General features: G+C 42.0%; 1 protein-coding gene and 1 pseudogene across 1 annotated transcript in view; one reads left to right on the forward strand and one right to left on the reverse strand.

The window, feature by feature from the left end:
• Positions 1-16,505, reverse strand: part of LOC128870305 (uncharacterized) — a 78,512-nt gene that overhangs the window by 24,679 nt on the left and 37,328 nt on the right. The window lies entirely within an intron of this gene.
• LOC128870525 (U5 spliceosomal RNA) lies at positions 4,464-4,563 on the forward strand (annotated as a pseudogene).

Here is a 16,505-nt window from a genome sequence, read left to right on the forward strand (position 1 = left end):
CCCGGAAATTCGTCAAAGAGTTCTGGTATCCATGAATATTCAAATCGACATATCGCTTTCCGTTAAGTCCTTCATCATGATGCAACGCATTTTTGGATACGTACATAAGTTTATCACCATTGCAAGATCGTTAAAATCATCGCATCTTACATTCGAAAACATACATCCTGGCGCTTCGAAGCGCGGCTTCCGATCATCCTTCCGAATTAACATCAGTCAGAATCATGCATTTTTATAAAAAGAATTGCCATGAAGACACACAATCCTCACTTGCGGCAATTCGAATGCAATTCTGTCCTATCAGAGGTAGGAAAACTACTGCGCATGCCCTACATTACTTACTTACTTATATAGCCAGATTAAGGATCACAACCCGTGACCGGATTAAGGCGTCTCTGTTTTGCGCGCACCTTCTCCAATTTGTTACGACAAGCGATGATAGGGTTACCGCAACTTGGTCCTTCCGTCGGAGGCATGGTCTTCCCCTACGTTGTTGTCCTCTAACTTGCCATTAGAACACCTTCCTTGCTGGAGCTTATGCATCCATACGCTCGACGTGGCCCAGCTATCGCAAACGCGGAATATTGATGCTCTTCACTATGTCCACCTCGTCGTAGAGCTCATTCAGCTAGTGGTTCATTCGGTTATCGCAAACTCGAAGAGAACCGAAGATTTTCCGAAGTATCCTTCTCTCGAATACCGCAAGAGCTGCTGCATCAGTCTGCGACACAACCCATGTGTCAATGCCATAGAGTAGTGCGGGCAAGATGAGTCTTGTAGAGTGTTAGTTTTGTCCGTCGAGAGAGGTCTCTGCTTTGCATTTGCTTACTGAGACCATAGTTAGACCTATTAGCAAAAGTGATTCGTCGGTTTATCTCCAGGCGTATATTGTTTGTTTTTGTAACGGCAATGCCAAGCTATATAAATTCCTTGACGATTTCGTAGGTACAGTTGTCCGCTGAAATGCTGGATCCAAAACGCCGTGTATATATCCTAGTGAACAGTATGTACTTTGCCCTGCCCTCATTAACCGCCAGACCCACTATCTTTAACCTTCTTTCGATAGCGTAAAATGCTGCGGTAACATATCGCTTGCAGTTCCCTATGATGTCAATGTAATCAGCATTTGCAAGGAGCAGCACACTTTTGACGAAAATAGTTCCATTTCGAAGAACACAGGCTCTCCGCAATCCCCTTCTATAAGAAAGTTGAAAAGGTCTCACGATAGTGGGTTGCCTTGTCTGAAACCTCGCGCGGTATTGAAAGGTGCGGAGCGTATTTTCTTACCTTGATAGAGCTGGACGTGTTGCTCAATATCATTTTGCAAAGTCGAATCAGTTTTGCGGGAATACTCAACTTTGACGTTGTGTCATGCCTTATCCCCGTTCCAGGTCTAAAACCACATAGATAAAGTCTAATCAGTGAGCTTGCATATGGTTTTAGTCTGCCACACAATACGCTCGATAGAACCTTACATGAGGTGGCGATAAGACTGATCCCCCGGTAGTTGGCGCATATAGTAGGGTCGCCTTTCTTCAGAGCAAGGCAAAGGACACTGAGATTCCAATCATACCACCTCGTTCACCACATTTTGGCGGGTTGTGGGAAGCCGAAGTAAAAATGGCTAAACAACCCCTGTACCGCACTCTTGGCTCTACAATTCTTGGATCCGATGAGCTGCGTACAATGGTATGTCAAATCTGTGCTGTAATTAACTCTCGACCTATTTTACCTCTTTTAGAAAATCCAGAAGATGTTGATGTTTTAACTCCAGGCCATTTTCTTATTGGCGGTCTGCTTACAGCTGTTCCTGAACCTAACATCACGCTTCTAAACTAAAATCGTCTCGGTCACTGACAGCGTGTCATTTATTGCCAACAGCTATTTTGGACGATGAAGCGAAGAATACCTCACTCTTCTTCAACAAAGAAAAAAAATGCGCACCCCTCACCCCAATGTGCAAATCAACGATATCGTATACATTAAATATAAAAACTCAGCGCCTGTTAAGTGGCCTCTTGCGCGCGCCATCGAAGACATTACTGGAGAGGACGGTGTTGCACGGGTACCTGTTCTGCTTACATCCACAGACATTACACGTCGAGCTGTTAATAAAGTCTGCCTCATCCCCACTAAGGAATTTGTTGGAAGCCCTGAGGGGAGGATGTTCGGAGCAGCATCTGATTTGCAGGATATAGTTTAATTATAGATTAATTGTATAGTTTAATATCATAGTTCAGTATTATAGTTTAATTTATAATATTTTAATACTTTTCCCTCATTGCAGCTTGATTTTCGTCATTATACCATATTATGTAATAAGCATTACCACATACATATTTGTCATTTTCTAACATTCGTGTCGACTTAATATACATTCTCATATACATAAATATATAATAGTACGGGAGCCAGGGGTCATTGACCTCATCATTTCGTGCCGACTGATTTTAATACTGAAGGCAGACGCCATCCAATGGATGACGAAACCAACCGTCAGCTGGTTTAGTAGCGGTTGGTACGTGCGTGGGATGCTGCGAAACGTGTCGAAAAAAAATGTTTAACAACGAATAGCCAAGAATGCAGCAGCCGGCAAAGTGCATGAGCGCAACCAAGTCGATAAGCAAAGGTACGAGGCGGTTGTAGAGGAGTACAAGAAGTTCCAGGAACGTACACCCACGCCTGCTACCCCCATCGTTAGTCAAGCCCAATAAGAAACCGCTCTCATAATGAAAGCGGTATTGCCCAAGAAGCCTAAAAAGGGGGATTAGCAACAAGGTGACACCAAAACACCGCAGTCAGTTCAGCATAATTGGGTGGAGATCGATGTAGGAATGTCTCGACTCGTAATGAACTACGTACTTCACTTCGGAAACCTTTAGGGGTTATAAGGTAATCAAATGCGCAGACTAGTTTTCTCTGGATTTCCTCTCTGACAGTGTCGCTAAGCTAAGTGACACGGTATAGGGCTTCAAGCTCAGGCTGATTGCGGCGGGTGAGATCCCGAGAAGATCCACACCTCGCATTTGGTTACCGCCGATGAACGAACCAGGCAAGATCGCAGCTGATTGAAGTAGAAGAAGCCAATAAAACCTACCGTCCTCTCCTTTTGGCCATCAGTGAAGAATGATTGGAGGAATTGTCCAAGGCAGACAACAAAATTTGCTTTGGCATTCGAATGGCCAAAATGAAATCCTTCAGAGGCGACCCAACACAGAAGAGGTTGACTTCGAGTCAGATACTTATGGAGGTAAATACATATACGGTAACATTGAGGATGTTGAGATTCGTTCAGATAAATCTCAATCATTCAAAAACAGCCACCAGCAATCTAGATATCCTTCTCAGTGGGCAAGATATTCATATTAGCCTCATCCAAGAGCCATGGGTCAAACACAGTAAAGTCATGTGGCTTAACAGCAGCGCATTCAATCTTTTCTACCGAAAAGAGGCACGTAATCATAGGGCACGCATTCTTATCAAGAAAGGTATATACGCTTTTCTATGTTCCAATTGCAGCGCACCAGACATGACGGTAGTTTAAATAAAGGAACTGGATATAATTGGCCCGTACTCCCTCTTTGGGTATTTGGTCGAGCTCCTCCTCCTATTTGTGACGTGCGTCTGATGGTGTTCCACAAATGGAGGGACCTACAATTTCAAGCCGACTTCGAACGGCAGATATTTTTTATGAGGAACTTTTTCATGGCAGAAGTACACTTTGAGGTTTGCCATTGCCTGCCGAGGGGCGACCGCTATTCGAAAAAACTTTTTCTTAATTTTGATCTTTCACCGAGATTCGAACCTACGTTCTCTCTGGATTCCGATTGGTAGTCACGCTCCAAGCCATTCGGCTACGGCAACCCAAGTTCCAGAACGTAATTTTGGTCTCAGCCTACATGCCTAACGACAACGAAGCACCGCCGGGAAAACTGAAAGCCACTTTTAAGTAGTACCAACAGCAAATCTGTTTGATCGGGTGTAACGCGAATGCCAGACATACCTTATGGAACAGCAGCGCAACGAGCGATAGAGGTGAGTCACTTCCTAACTTTATTCTAAATACTAAGCGTAGTAATATGTAATAGAGGTAACAAACTGACGTTCATCTTCGCAAGTACAGATAGATTTCAAAGATGGGAGGAAGTTCTAGACCTTACACTGTTGAAAGAGAGCAGTAGTGTTTCTGTAGAAGATTGGATGGTACCAAATATAGTATCGGTGTCTGATCACTGTTTTATAGTATTCAATCCCCACGACAGGACTTATACTCCCTCCATATTTAAAAAACCGAAAAGAACGAATTGCGATAAATTCATTAGAATATCCAATCGGAAACTAGGGGGTAGAAAACCCGAAGAGGGGATATACTCCACCGCTGATTTGGATATGAGAGTTAATGTGTTGGAGAGCCCTGAATAATGCTTTCAAGAAATCCACACCAATCAGTGTAATCAAAAACAAAACTCTGGCTTCTTTTCGGCTTTTGGCGTCTAATAAATCTTTCACCTTTTACTAAAGATTTCCGAGGAGAGGAGCACTCTAATGAGTCTAAAATGAGAAACACCTGACCCCAGCCTAGCACCGGCATGGCTTCCGAAGAGTGCAAAGCACCACCACGGCACTCACCGTCATTAACACGCAGGTAAACCGCGGACTCATCCACCACTGCCCCTCCGAGCGGACTATCCTAGTAGCGTTGAATCTATAAAAGACTTTCGACACAGTCAGTCCTGTCCGTCCGTTGTTGGTTCCCGTTCTTCATAAGATCTTTTTGGTGTGTATCTCGCTAAACCACGTCCCTGCAAGCTGGAAGAAAACCAAGAAGACCACCAAGAAGACCATTCCTTAAGTAGGAAGGAGGGGCCACGTCTTGGCCAAGGACTTCAGACTCATAAGCCTTACCTCCTTTATTCTCAAGGTGTTCGAAAGAGAACATCACATTCGAGAGCACTTGGAAACTAGACTTTCTCCAGCCCAACACGCTTACCTGAAAGGGAAGTCCACCGAGACAGCCTTACATGAGGTAGTAGGGACTGTTGAGAAATCTCTAGAGGGAAAACAATTAACTTTAGCGGCCTTTATAGACATAGCGGGCGCATTTAATAGTATTACGGCTGGGTCAATTGTCACTGCTCTAAATAGGCTGGGGGTAGAAAGATTTATCTACTTCTGGATCTCGTCCCTGCTTGGCGGTAGGGAAATACATCCTGTGGCAGGAGGGGCTAGAATCACTAGGCTCGTTCATAGAGGTACACAACCGGGCGGCGTCCTCTCGCCTGTCCTTTGGCTAGTAGCTATGAAGCTTTTATGCTATGAAGCTTTAACTCGCTTAAACAGGGGAGGAGTAAAGGTGGTAACATATGCCGATGACTTAGTCCTAATGGTCTCAGGACCCTTCCCATCAGTAATGGCTGAAATTTGGAAGGTGCACTGGCTCCACTCAGTAGTTGGGCCGCCAGTTGCGGTCTCAGGGCCAACTCTGACAAAACCGAGTCGATGCTATTCACCAGGAAACACAAGCTTCCGCCTCCTAAGCTTCCAAGACTAAACAAAAAGTATATTATACAATACTTGCATCAGAAGTCAAGTATCTTGGTGAAATACTTGACCCCAAGCTCCACTGGAAGCTGCACATAGCAAATCGAGTTAAGAAGGCCAGTATTGCCTTCTACGCCTGTAAATCTATGTTTGGCAAAAAATGGGGTCTCAAGCCACGTGTCGTACTTTGGATGTACAATACAACGTAGCGGTTCTTCCAATTTTAACATATTGATGCCTAGTTTGGTGGGTAGCTCTTTGGAAGGGATACAACACCACTAAACTAGAGAGAGTGGAGAGAACTGCATGTGTGGGTATCACTGGTGCTTGTAGAACAAGTCCCACTGCTGCGCTCAACGTTATTCTGCACATACTTCCTGCGCATCTGCAGGTTAAATCCATTGCTGCTCAGAGTGCTGTAAGGTTGAAGGATCTTGGAGCTGTTATTCGCATCGATCTCTCCATCCGCAAGCTGTGTTTTTAGGGTTGTGCTAGGGCTATCTTTCCGAGCAGGCAAGACTGCTTACACTGACGGATCCAAAAAGGAATCTGGAGTGGGAGCAGGGGTTTTCTCTAAATCAGCCAGCATTACGGTCTCCTTTAATCTGCTGGAAACGAGAAGCGTTTTTCAAGCAGAGGTCTTCGCGATCCTGCAGGTATGCAAAATGCTTCAAGATCGCTGTTAGGAGGGAGACATTAATATTTTTTCCGAACGCCAAGCTGCGATCAAGGCACTGTCGTCGCCGTATTGCAGCTCTCTTCTAGTGAACTCCTGTAAGGAGGAACTCAAACATCTCGATCGAGCAGGAGACATCTCCCTTATCTGGGTTCCTAGGCACAGGAATATAGAGGGAAATGAAATTGCCGACAAGCTTGCCAGGAAGGGGTCGACAGAACCGGTTTCAGCTGTCCCCCTCTCAGACATCGGTGTCCCTTTGTCCGTTGTTAAAGGGAAACTACACAATTTCTTTCTAAGAAAAGCGCAAGACAGATGGAGGTCTGTCTCATCGTGTGCTATTTCGAAAACACTGTGATAGAAACAGAACGCTTAAGGTGATGGGAATCCCCCCCCCCCCATTCAATTTCCAAACTCATTGCGGTGTTCACGGGTCACTGGGTGATTGGTACTCATGCGGAGAAGCTTCGAACTCCGTACAACCCCTATTGCAGAAGCTGTGGGGATCCTGCAGAGAAAGAAACTGTGGCACACTTTCTCTGACTTGAAGCAATTTTCCAGCCTAGATCCCTTTTCTCTCCTCCACTGGATAGCTGCAGAAGGTGCTATCTTCCCAAGAATTTTTCTTTGCACAAGTAATGGTCCACATTATGGTATCAAAATGGCACGTAAGTGCTACTTGAAGTGTGGCTGTGGCACTCTTGCCATTTTACCTACCTACCTACCAGTCAGCCACGCCACGCTACACGCCAGTGCTGAAGAGGTGGGCCGCAAACTACATGAGTAGTCGTCACTCTCCGGTGACATTTCGAGAGCAAACATCCAAACAGAGAAAAATAAAGCAAAGAGTTCCGCATGGTGGTGTCCTTTCACCCTTGGTTTTTAACATCTACATCTCGAAACTCCCCCAGCCACCAGAGGGAGTCTCCGTGGTCTCCTACGCCGACAACTGCACGATAATGGCGTTGGGCAATGTCATTGATGGCCTGTGCTCCAAGGTAAACGACTACCTCACCAGCCTTTCTCGCTTCTTCACTGCGAAGAACTTACAACTTTCTCCACTGAATCCACGGCGACCCTCTTCACCAGCTGGACCAAGGAGGTCAAGCTGCAACTTAAGGTGAAAGTCGATGACACACCAATACCGACGGTAAACAACTCCAAAATATTGGGAGTTACCTTTGACAGTTTGCTCTCCTTCTCTGCGCACGCTACCGCTATTGCCACTTAAGTCCAAAAACTCAACAAGGTCCTCAAGTCGCTTGGCGGCAGCACTTGGGGCAAAGACAAAGAGATGTTGCTGTCGACTTTCAAGGCAATAGGCCGACTGGTTCTAAATTATGCTGCGCGTGTCTGGTTGCCTGGATACGCAGTGGACGAAGTTACAGATCTGCCAAAACACTAGCATAAGGACCGCGACAGGATGTCTTATGATGTCCCCGATACAACACCTACACGACGAGGCCAATATGCTACCTGTAAAGGAGCACAACAAACTGCTCAGCAAGTGGTTCCTGCTAGGGTGTTACCGCAGGTCTCAGCCAAGCAAACACCTGCGTGAGCCTGAGCAACCTCCCAGGCATGTCAGGAGGCACTTCCTCAATTACGTGGACGAGATCCAGGACAAAACAGACCGACAGCTGCTGGATCGGACAGTGTACAGACAGACAATCAACGGCATTCATCGGGAGATCCTTACCACTTCTTGAATCTCCCGAATGGCGTTAGCGGAGTCCAACCACCACTCATCGCAGACGAAGAGCTCCAACTTCCCTGAGAGTCCCGCGTAACCTTGGCACTACTATGTTCTGGATACTGTAGCAAGTTAAACTCCTACTTATCCAGGATTGACCCCGACATACTAAAGATATGTCCGGCATGTAAGGCACCCCGCACGACACTACCCACCTCTTCACATGCCCCATCAACTCATCTAACACCCCTCTCCCTCTGGACCCACCCTTTCGAAACAGCCAGTTTCCTGGGCTTACCCTTAGATGAGCTAGACGAAGACGACCGGTGATTACACTACACTGACAGGGCAAAGTTACTGCTACAACAACAACATCAAAAACAAATCTGCACCATGGTGGAACGGAGAATTTAAAAAGCTCAGAGATAAATTAAGGCCAACTTTTTACGAAAGTTATCTGACCGCCGAACGTCAGCCGTACCATGAGGAACAGAAATAATTCAAGCAAGCACTTACGAAAACTAAAGCTGAATCTTGGCAATCCTATTGCACATCAATAGAAAACTCAAGAGAATCCGCAGGCTGAGCAAGATAATGTCTAACGAAAACTCCAGTCCCACCTTCATTACAAGCGAGGTTGGATAGTGGGCTCTGCACACAAATCACTAGAAGCATTAGTTAAATGCCACTTTCCTGTGGGTAATTCCTATGACATGCCAAGAAACTGGAATGTTCCAAAACCTCCAGAACATGAAATAGTAAGTAAAGAAAAGATTGCCTTTTCAATTAACAGTCTCAAGCCTTATAAATCAGCAGTTTCAGATGGCATTATGCCAATTAGGCTCAAAAGCTCTTGGAGCACATACACATCTGGCTCTTAGTCTTCTTTAAGGCATGTCATGGCTTAACTTACATCCCAGAGAGCTGAAGAAGAGCTAAGGTAGTCTTCATACCCAAGGGGGGTAAGAAATAACATGAAGTAGCGAAGGATTTTCGACCGATTAGTCTTACCTCGTTCCTCCTTAAAACGCTAGAAAGAGACTTTGATATACATATTAGCTCTGTAGAAAATGGAGAAGCGCACCATGCCTACATGAAAGGGAAATCTACGGAAACAGCTCCTCATGAAGTTATTGGGCACATTGACAAGTCATTACATCAGAAACACTTTTCCATGGCAGCTTTTCTAGACACAGAAGGGGCCTTTAACAACATATCAGCTAAAACCATATAGATTCGTTAGTAACTATCGGAATCAACGACTGTGTGAGTAACTGGATCCGATGTATGCTTCAGGACAGAATAAATCTACCATGAAACGGAGACGCATCGGTTACACAATCTATAAGCAGAGGTACTTCACAGGGTGGAGTCCTATCTCCACTTCTATGGGCCCTAGCTCTAAACAAGATTTTACTACGACTCGACAGAGGGAGAGTGAAGATAGCCGCGTACGCTGGTGACTTCGTGATTCTAGCAACAAGTTTATTTACTTCTACTTTTAGCGAAACACTAGAAGGAGGTCTGGCCACTTCTCGCCAGCCTAAATGTTAACCCAAGTAAAACGTAATTAATGTTGTTTACAACCAAAAGCAGCATTCCTCAGTTCAGACGCCCATTAATCAATAGGGTTGGTATAAATGGAACTATGAGATCGTGCCCAGCAGACGCTCTACCTGTTACCAATAAACTTACAACTACGACTCACAGCAACGAATACCACCTTCAGGATAAAAGAAGGTGGTTTTTGGAATGCTAGGACGTTTGATCATTGTGTTATCTTAAACAGTCAAAGGCTTATTAGCAGACCATCAGATTTTACTACCGCTACTCTAGACTTCAGAACAGAGTTTGCAGTAAAGTTCCGAAAGGAATGGGATTTGAATTCAGAGGTCAAAGAGAATGCAACTGCACTTTACACTGACCTCCAAACTTCCAAGTCCTTCCATCTGGGGAACTGGAGTAGTATTTTTCAAACAGAAGTTCTCAGGGTAAGTGAAGCTTTCAGGATAATTAATAACCATCCGCAACAACCACCGGAAGTATGTAATTTTTCAGATACTCAAGCAACCATCTTAGCTTTAAAGTCACCTATAACCGATTCAAAAATCGCCGGACAATCCATAGAGGAACTGAATGCATTAGCGTGCACGACAGGCATGATTCTCATCTGGATACATGGCCATAGGAACATAGAAGGAAATGAGAAATCTGATAAACTGGCAAGGGGGCATCCTGTAACGAATCCGAAGCAGTAGAAATAGGCTGTCCCAAGGAGTGTGCAAAAGGCAAATCTTCGCGCTATTCCAGTAGCAAACCCTTGACAAATGGACTAACTCGGATACCTGCAAAATAACTAAGCAAACGGGGCCCAATTTCAATAAATCCCGTCTGTTGTGGAATTGTTAAGAAAGCAGATATTTTCAGAACTACGTCAACAATAACCGGCCACTGGCCTTTTGGAGGCCATGCGAGGAAGATGGGGTAGCCGTACAACAATAAATGTAGAAGTTGTAATCGAGAAAAATCTAGAGAAACAGTTTTTAACTATCTATGTGAGTGCCAAGTCTGGCTGCTCTACGGCATAGAACGCTGGGGGAATTCTCAATGGCCAACTTCAAAGAAATTGTAGAAAAGAAAATAGACGACATTGGCAGATTTATAATCAAATCAAGATGGTTCGACTAATAAAAAGCAATGGTTCTACAAGTGGCGTATCAAAATGGCATTTTTTGTACTAATTGGGTTTGGACTGTGTCACCAACCAACCAACCAGCAGTAATAGTAATAGAGTAGCTTGTTGCAATGAAGGGCGCCGGCCTTCAAACATTAGATAACGCAAAAAGCATCATCCTTTTGTAGTGAATAATAGCTTTTCAGATAGTAGAGAGTAATTTAGACGTATCAGGCTTTAAATTGAAATAAGCCAACGAAAATTCAAACTGATTGGGCAATTTTTATTATTTGTTTGGTGTAGAATAATTCATGGTATTTAGTTTTTAAGATAGTCCCTTTCTAATGATGGCCGCAACTACGCTGTAATCCGGTCATTCGTAAACACCAATTTTGAATGACTCGCTGGAGCGCTTCGGTCGGTATCTCGTTAATAATTTTAGTAATGTTGGCAATGCCTCAATCGAAGCTGGTTCAACCACAAAGCAGTTAGACTTTACATACCTCCACAAATAAAAGTCCAAATATGTGATATCATACGATCTTGGTGGTCAATCCACTGGTCTGAGACGAGACGACGACGCAGTAAATCGGGCTGTATGGCAAGTAGCGCCGTTTTGTTGGAGCCAAATGTTGTGGAGAGCATGAGCTTCAATTTCCGGCATCAAAACATTGGTTATGATGGCGGAATAACGTTCGCCATTCACAGTTAGCACCAACCTCGTCTATGAAGAAATATGGGCCGATGATTCTTCCAGCCAATAGGCCGCACCAAGCGGTTGTTTTTTTAAATGAATGTAATGGCTGTTTTTGAATAGCTCTGAACTGCTCTTCAGCCCAAATATGCCAATTTTGCTTATAGACGTAGCCATTAAGCCAGAAATGGGCCTCATCGCTGAACACCATACGTTGGCCTAAGCGCGCGATGAGCACTTTTGACAGAGCGTCGATTTTTGTAATACAATTGTACGATTTGTACACGTTTCTGAGGCGTAAGTCCTCCAGTCAGTGAAAAAATGTTCAATATCTAAAGATTAAGCACTTAGTCCCTCCATAAGTTCTTTTGCAAGTTATAATATTTTCTTTAATGAAGTTAGTTATGTGCAATTTTGTGAGGAAAAATAATATTTTAAAGAGAGAATCGACAGAAGGTGGGCCCTAATGAAATACGGTGTTTCACCTGTGGCTATCCAGCTCGCTCCTTTATAAAAGAAAGAGAGAGAAACAGTAACCAAAAATGCGACAATGAGGAGGCTACATGAGTCTTATGAAAATACTAGGCTGTTCAATAAATTGTCCGGTTCGATAAGAGAGGGCGTTGTCACTAGCCTAATTTTTTTCTTTGTTATGTTGGTACACTCTTCATATAAAAGTATGTGAACTCTGTTAATTCATTTTTTGTTTATAAGCCATTTAGTATCGACGTGTCACAGTATTTTCTACAATAGAAAAAATCAAGTATTGTGCAGCGATTGAATTTTTACTTTTCGAAGGAAATTTATGAACGAATGTTGAAAGTATACAAGGACTTTTCGCCATCAACTAGTACAGTAGAAAGATGGGTTACTGAATTTAAACTTCGAGGACGTCCAAAAACAGCAACAACACAGGAAAAAATACAGGAAACGGTACGGGGAAATCATCAAGTGACTGAAAGAGATTTATTAGCAGCCCTTGCCATTTTATTGGAGAGTGTTAGCAATATCTTGACTGAAGTACAACAATAAATAGCAACTCTATGAACCTCTCTTTATCAGACAGCAACAATCTCACTATTCGAAATGTACAAACATTATTGTCTCAAATAATTAATAGCACGCCACAACTACACAATACTGATAACATAACGCTTCCCAACAATTACTCATATTCCTCTCTAACTCCCAATCTCTATGGCTCTAATTCACCTGCCGACATGGAACAATAAAAAGAACTCTTACTACCGAAAACCAGTTTTTCGCTAGTAGAGATTCTAAACTTCACTCAGTTTGCTTATCATGGTACTTAAGATTCTGCAATGGTTATCTGAATAATTATAATGAGCTCACTTTACTCATAAAAGAAAATAAATACGATATAATCGCTCTGCAAGAAACCCACCTTCACTCAAACCCACCATCAAACAGAATACCGAAAAATTTCTCTATCTACACAAACAATGATATAGAACCAAACTCTGTAGCAAAAAGAGGAGTTGCTCTGCTTATAAATAACACACTAGAACACACTGTAATAAACACGAACATCAATATTTTATCGATCTCAGTTAAAATTAAATCTAATATCCATTTCACAGTAATTAGTACTTACATATCGCCTACAGATAGCCTCACAGAAATTGATTTACAGCATCTCTTTCCAAACTCAAATACCCCATTCTTGCTTTTGGGCGATTTAAACGCCTGGAGTCCGCTTTGGGGCTCCCCGAACTTTAACAAAAAAGGCAGAATAATCACTAACTTCATTCAAAACAGTAATTTGATTTTACTTATCGACAAATCCCCAACACATTTTTCAACAAGATCCACACACACCCACATAGACCTTAGCATCTGCAATCCTCCCCTCAACATCGCTGCTGCATGGAAAATCTTTGATGAGCCTTACGGCAGCGACCACTACCCAATTTCACTGAGCTTATTTAATCACAACACTCTGCCACACACAGATAATACCAAACGTTACAACTTAGAGCTAGCAGATTGGACCTCCTACCAGACCCTCATAGATTATCACTTTGACAATCTTACACTAAACAGAAACAACAGCAACCAATCAACAGCAATCCTAACAAGGAAAATTAAACTTTGCGCGAACGCATCAATTCCCACTCGTACACCAAACCATCACAGTCGGGTTACTTACTGGTGGAATGAAAATTTATCCTCTCTCAGACGCGAAAAAGTTTATCTCTGGAAAACTGCAAAGCGCAACCCCACAAAAGAAAATATTTTAGAATACAAAAAGGCAAATGCCAAATTCAAAAGAGAAGCCAAAATTTCGAAAAGGGAACGCTTCGTAGAATTTACCAGAGATATAAATCACCAAACCCCATCAAGTACTCTTTGGAAGAAGGTTAATATCCTACACGGTAACTTCCCTTCGAACAGAATACATGTCATACAAACATCCGAAAACTCCTCCGCATCCCCTAATGAAGAAATCGGACGTTTCTTCGTCAAAACGTGGTCAGAACTTTCTAAAAACCGAACTTTCTCCAACGAATTTGTCTACAAAAAAAATCTTTATACCAACCCCGTCAACATTGGCTATATAAAGGCAAAACCCCAGGCTTAGATAACATCTCTTACCCTCTCATCAAAAACTTACCGCTTATAGGAAAAGCTAAACTATGCAGCCTTTACAATATAATTTTCACAACGAGCATAATCCCTCAACAACGGAAAATCAGTTTAATTATTCCAATCTCTAAGCCTAACAAGCCAAAAAATACCATTGAGGGATACCGCCCCATATCACTTATACCTTGTTTATCAAAAGTCATGGAGAAAATGATAGCACGAAGACTAAAGTGGTTTGCAACAACAAAAAAACTATTTTCAAACCATCAAACCGCCTTCAAACCAGGATGTGGCACAATAGATGCTTTACTAGCTCTCGACGAACAGATATCTAACTCCATCTCCTGCAAGAATCATTTTTCAATACTTTCGTTAGATATGGAAAAGGCCTTCGATCGTGTTGGCTTACATACGATAATAGAACAGCTAATAAACTGGAAAGTCGGCCCAAAAATTATTAACTATATACGCCACTACTTACAAAATCGAAAAATTTGTGTCAAAGTCGGCAATAAGATATCTGAGCAGTGGCCAATCGAAAATGGCATCCCCCAGGGGTCACCCCTTTCTGTAGTCCTATTTCTCATAGCATTCGACCGACTAAGCTGTCTTATAAAAGAACACAAGTTTTTCAACTACGTTATTTACGCGGATGACCTTTACGTGTTTACTACTGTTCGGAATATCGATAATTTCTTATTCCAAACAAACACTTTACTCCAAAAAATTTCTAATTGGTGTAATGCCAGCGGAACAATTATATCTGGTAATAAATCTAAACATCTACACATTTGCTACAAACAAAATTGTCAAGACATAAACATATGTATAAATAATAACAATATTACTAATGTTAATAGTCTTAAAATACTAGGCTTAGTGTTTAATAATAAGTACACCTGGAATGATCACATCACATATCTGCACAACTCACTTCAAAGCAGATTGAATGTTATAAAATCTTTAAGCAATATAAAATTGGAGAGCAATTCCAACACACTTATAAAAGCGACAATATTAGCTAAAATAGATTACGACCTTCCAATATTTTCCCTAACTTCAAAAAGAAATTTATCAAAATTATCATCAATCTACCATAAAGCAGCAAGACTGGCCATTGTAGCATTTCGTACCACCCCCATCATAAATATATTAACAGAAGCTGGACTCCCAACACTAAAGGGTCGGATAGTTTACATCAATACAGGGATGATTTTTAAGTTGGCATATAACGAAGGATCCCCAGTTCAAGCTATTTTGAAAAAAAGATTAAAAAGAAAATGTAATACGAGGAGAACTTCTACCCTGCAGAAACTTATAGAATTGGTAAAAGAGGAAGATATATCAATTACTCCATTACCAACACTCCCACTTCGTGCACCTCCTTGGACTCTGGAAAAAAACTCTATCATGCTCGACCTAACGAAATACAAAAAAGAAACTACACCTATATCAGTATATTTACAATCCTTTCTAAATATACGCAACTCACATGTAAACTGGAGAGCCCTATATACAGACGGATCCAAAAACAGTAATATCATTGGGTGTAGCGTAGTGGACGATACCTCAACAATTCTATCTGCAGTACTACCATGGTACTCATCAGTCTTTTCAGCAGAAGCAACAGCAATCCTCTTTGCCTGCCGATATGCCGCAAAACATAAACACCGATACCTTATATGCAGCGACTCCTTAGGAGCAATCCAAGCAATCTTAAATGCTAATTTTGCCGACCCAACAACATCACAGATAAGAGACATTCTTATTGAATACACCGAAAAAATCAAGCTATTATGGGTTCCAGGCCACATCGGAATACAAGGCAATACACTTGCCGACTCTGCTGCCAAATTAGCCACGAAATCCCCAGTTAAACTCATCAATACCATCAACAAAAAGGACATTAAAAAACTGGCTTACAAAAACTGCCTAAGAAATGAAATTACCCAATGGTCTGAATATACTCATTACTACAAAGAGATAAACCCAACTCGTCAGCCAACAACACTACCAACAAATATAACAAGAGGGCAACAGTTTATTTACACCCGCTTCCGTCTAGGACACACCAGGCTAACCCAACAACATCTCTTCCAAAACGTCCAACCACCACTCTGCTATTTTTGCTACTATGCGAACTTAACAATACCACATGTAATCGAAGGATGCCTAGCGCTTAAAACAATACGCCAATCTATGGCCAACCCCAATATAAGGGAATTGCTCTCAAATGTAACACACACCAACATAAAAGAATTTATAAGATTTATAACTAAACTAAACATTTATTTTGAAGTGTGATATATATATATATAAGTCTTATTTGTACACATAGTAGAAATAAATTAATTTTAAGAAGCTGATGGCCTTAGTTGCTAACGCTTTTTCTAGATTGTTAAGGCATAATTATATTATCCTTTTTCAATAATAATAAATAAATAAATAATAACATTACCTATCAAGTTTTATTTCTTCGGAGTTTTGCAGGATATCCAGGAATATTGAATATTTAATATTCAAATTACTTTATTTTCATAAGTATGGTACTATATTAAAATTTTAAAATTGACACATTGACTCTAGCATAACGCATAATTACTGTATTATTGGTGATATA

This window comes from Anastrepha ludens, chromosome X (genome assembly GCF_028408465.1).
Source record: "Anastrepha ludens isolate Willacy chromosome X, idAnaLude1.1, whole genome shotgun sequence".
NCBI classification, from domain to species: domain Eukaryota; kingdom Metazoa; phylum Arthropoda; class Insecta; order Diptera; family Tephritidae; genus Anastrepha; species Anastrepha ludens.